Source organism: Odocoileus virginianus, chromosome 5, assembly GCF_023699985.2.
Source record: "Odocoileus virginianus isolate 20LAN1187 ecotype Illinois chromosome 5, Ovbor_1.2, whole genome shotgun sequence".
Lineage (NCBI taxonomy): Eukaryota > Metazoa > Chordata > Mammalia > Artiodactyla > Cervidae > Odocoileus > Odocoileus virginianus.
This window is the reverse complement of record NC_069678.1, coordinates 17,985,967-17,990,575: the sequence shown is the minus strand read 5'-3', so window position 1 is coordinate 17,990,575 and position 4,609 is coordinate 17,985,967. Positions and strand designations below refer to the sequence as shown.

General features: G+C 41.9%; 1 protein-coding gene across 1 annotated transcript in view; it reads left to right on the top strand.

Annotated features, from left to right (window-relative positions):
• The window catches only part of LOC110134674 (T-lymphocyte surface antigen Ly-9-like), a 29,483-nt gene that overhangs the window by 917 nt on the left and 23,957 nt on the right, over positions 1-4,609 (top strand). The gene's annotated exons all lie outside the window — the stretch shown is intronic.

The window sequence follows — 4,609 nt, the reverse complement described above, 5'->3', positions numbered from 1 at the left end:
TTGTGTTCCAGCGAGGGCTGTTTATACCGAGCACCACAGATTTGTATATGCTCAGGCTGGGGTAGAGCTCCCAAGTCTATTATTAACCTTCACAGTACTTGCAAACCTATAACGGGCATAACTAGCTTCAGTCTCAGGAGACTTACGTTCTAAACTTGGCTCTGAAGATGCCCCTTACAGATCTCTACCTCTTGGTAGAGACAACTAGTACATGCCCTGGTGTAATCAACTCTTCTTGAGTATGAGATGGATTTAGTGACTTGCTTCTAGTGAGTAGAATGTGGCAGAAGGGATGGGATGTGCCTTCCATTTTGGGCTGACTCTCTCTACCCTCCCTTCACAGTCCCATCCTTCCCTGACCTCATGTTAGGAGATAGGTATTATGTTGTAAGGATGGCCTCTAGCCAGCAAGGAATTAATGTCGATAGTTGATGAGATCTTGAGGCCTTCCAAGAGCCTTGGAGGTGAAATTGGAAGTGAATCCTCCCCTGGGAGGGCCTTGAAATGACTGTAGTCCTGGCTGACACCTTGACTGTAGCTTAGTGAGGGACTGTGAGCCAGAGGTGCCCAGCTAAGCTGTGTCTAGATTCTTGATCCATAGAAACGGCAAGATAATAAATGTCTAAAATAAATAAATAAATAAATAAATGTTTACTGTTTTAAGCTGCCAAATTTCATAATTGGTTACCTAGCAGTGGATAAATAATAGAATGATCCAACAAATTCCCTACTTTGCTTAAGCCAGTTTGTGTTGAATTCCTGGCAATGCAACTGAAAGATTTAACTAATCTGGAAAAAGCACCAGGGAAACTTCACTGAGGATGGATATTGTTAGTGACAGGTGTATAATCGAGTTGAGAAGGTAGGTTGTCCATTCAGTTTCTCAGTTGTGTCTGACTCTTTGTGACCCCATGGACAGCAGCACCCTAGGCCTCCCTGCCCATCACCAGAGCTTGCTCAAACTCATGTCCATCGAGTTGGTGATGCCATCCAACTATCTCATCCTTTGTTGTCCCCTTCTCCTGCCTTAAATCTTTCCCAGCATCAGGGTGTTTTCCAGTGCTGTCAGTGACGTCAGTTCTCCATATCAGGTGGCCAGAGTATTGGAGCTTCAGCTTCAGCATCAGTTCTTCCAATGAATATTCAGAACTGATTTCCTTTAGGATTGACTCGTTTGATCTCCTTGCAGTCCAAAGGACTCTCAAGAGTCTTCTCCAACACCACAGTTCCAAAGCATCAATTATTCGGTGCTCAGCTTTCTTTATGGTACAACTCTCACATCCATCCATGACTACTGGAAAAACCATAGCTTTGACTAGATGAATCTTTGTTCACAAAGTAATGTATCCACTTTTTAATATGCTGTCTAGGTTGGTCATAGCTTTACTTCCAAGGCGCTAGTATCTTTTAATTTCATGGTTGCAGTCACCATCTGCAGTGCTTTTGGAGCCCAAGAAAATAAATTCTGTCACTGTTTCCTTTATTTCCCCATCTATTTGCCATGAAGTGAAGGGACCAGATGCCATGATCTTAGTTTTTTGAATGTTGAGTTTTAAGTCAGCTTTTTCACTCTCCTCTTTCACTTTCATCAGGAGGTTTTTTAGTTCCTTTTTGCTTTCTGCCATAAAGGTGGTGACATCTGCATATCTGAGATTATTGATATTTCTTCTGGCAATCTTGATTCCAGCTTGTGCTTCATCCAGTCCAACATTTCTCATGATGGACTCTGCAAAATGGACTTACATAAGTTAAATAAGCAGCATGACAATATACAGCCTTGACATACTCCTTTCCCAATTTGGAACCAGTCTGTTTTTCCATGTCCAGTTCTAACTGTTGCTTCTTGACCTGCACACAGATTTCTCAGGAGGCAGGTCAGGTGGTCTGGTATTCCCATCTCTTTAAGAATTTTCCACAGTTTGTTGTGATCCACACAGTCAAAGGCTTTGGCTTAGTCAATAAAGCAGAAGTAGATTTTTTTCTGGAGCTCTCTTGCTTTTTAAGATTTAATGGATGTTTATATTCAATGGATGTTGACAATACCATCTCTGATTCCTCTGCCTTTTCTAAATCCAACTTGAACATCTGGAATTTCTCAGTTCATATACTGTTGAAGCCTCGCTTGGAGAATTTTGAGCATTACTTTGCTAGCATGTGAGATGAGTGCAATTGTGTGGTAGTTTGAACATTCTTTGGCATTGCCCTTCTTTGGGATTGGAATGAAAACTGACCTTTTCCAGTCTCTGTGGCCACTGCTGAGTTTTCCAAATTTGCTGGCATATTGAGTATAGCACTTTATAGCATCATCTTTTAGGATTTGAAAGAGCTCAACTGGAATTCCATCACCTCCGCTATCTTTGTTTGTAGTGATGCTTCCTAAAGCCCAGCTGACTTTGTGTTCCAGGATGTCTGGCTATCAGTGAGTGATCACACCATCATGGTTATCTGAGTCATTAGGATCTTTTTTTGTGTAGTTATTCTGTGTATTCTTGCCGCCTCTTAGTATTTTCTGCTTCTGTTAGGTCCATACCGTTTCTGTCCTTTATTGTGCCCATCATTGTATGAAATGTTCCCTTGGTATCTTTAACTTTCTTGAAGAGATCCCTAGTCTTCCATTCCATTATTTTCCTCTATTTCTTTGCATTGATCACTTTAGGAGGCTTTCTTATCTCTCCTTCCTATTCTTTGGAACTCTACATTCAAATGGTATATCTTTTCTTTTCACCTTCGCCTTTAGCTTCTCTTCTTTACTCAACTATTTGTAAGTTGCCTCCTCAGGCAACCATTTTACCTTTTGCATTTCTTTTTCTTGGGGATGGTCTTGATCACTTTGTTGAGTATGTACAGTTGCTTTCTGTACAATGTCACAAACCTCCATCCATATTTCTTCAGGTACTCTGTCTATCAGATCTAATCAACTTGAATTCATTTGTTAATTCCACTGTATAATGGTAAGTGATTTGATTTAGGTCATACTTGAATGATCTAAAGGTTATCCCTACTTTCTTCAATTTAAGTCTGAATTTTGCAGTAAGGGGTCCATGATCTGAGCCACAGTCAGCTCCTGGTCTTGTTTTTGCTGACTGTATAGAGCTTCTCCATTTTCAGTTGCAAATCAATATGATTTCAGTATTGAGCATCTGGTGATGTCCATGTGTGAATCATCTCTTGTGTTTTTGGAAGAGGCTGTTTGCTGTGACCAATGCGTTCTCTTGGCAAAACTCTGTTAACCTTTATCCTGCATCATTTTGTACTCCAAGGCCAAACTTGCCTGTTACTCCAGGTATCTCTTGACTTACTACTTTTGCATTCCAGGCCCCTATGATGGAAAGGACATCTTTTTTTGGTGTTAGTTCTAGAAGCTCTTATAGGTCATCATAGAACCGTTCAGGTTCAGCTTCTTCAGCATTAGTGGTTGGGGCATAGAGTTGGATTACTGTGATATTGAATGGCTTACAATGGAAACTAACAGAGGTCATTATGCCATTTCTGAGATTGCATCCAAGTACTGCATTTCAGACTCTTGCTGACTATGAGGGCTGTTCCATTTCTTCTAAGGGATTCTTGCCCACAGTAGCATACATAATGGTCATCTGAATTAAATTTGCCCATTCCAGTCCATTTTAGTTCACTGATTCTTAAAATGTCTATGTTCACTCTTGCCATCTCCTGTTTGACCCCTTCCAATTAACCTTGATTCATGGACCTAACATTCCAGGTCCTCTGTATCATTTTCCTTTACAGCATCAGACTTTACTTTCATTACCAGTCACATCCACAACTGGGTATTGTTTTCACTTTGGCTCTGTCTGTTCATTCTGTCTGGAGTTATTTCTCCACTGCTCTCCAGTAGCATATTGGGCACCTACCGACCTGGGGAGTTCATCTTTCAGTGTCATACCTTTTTGCCTTTTCATACTGTTCATGGGCTTCTCAAGGCAAGAATATTTAAGTGGCTGGCTATTCCCTTCTCCAGTGGATCACGTTTTGTCAGAAGTCTCTGCCAGACCTATTCGTCTTGCGTGATCCTACACAGCATGACTCATAGTTTCATTGAGTTAGACAAGGCTGTGATCCATGTGATCAGTTTGGTTAGTTTTCTGTGATTGTGGTTTTCATTCTGTCTGCCCTCTGATGGATAAGGATAAGAGGCTTATGGAAGCTTCCTGATGGGAGAGACTGACTTTGGGGGAATCTGGGTCTTATTCTAACGGGAGGGCCAATGTTCAGTAAACCTTTAATCCAATTTTCTGTTGAGGGGTTGGGCTGTGTTCCCTCCCTGTTGTTTAGCCTGAGACCAAACTATGGTAGGGGTAATGGCAACCTCTTTCAAAGGGACTTACTGTTGTATTCAGTGCCCCTGACCCCACAGCAGGCCACTGTCAACCCGTGTCTTCGCTAGTGACTTCCGGACACCCACAGGCAAGTCTGGCTCAATCTCTTGTAGGGACACTGCCTCTTTCTCCTGGCTCCTGTGCCTTCCAAAAGTTTTGCTTGTGCCTTCCAATAGCCTGTTTTTGCATTCCTGTGGAAGTTCTGTAATCAATCCCACTGACCTCCAAGGTCAAATTCCCTGGGATTTCTCAGTCCCTTTTCCAGATCCCCAGGT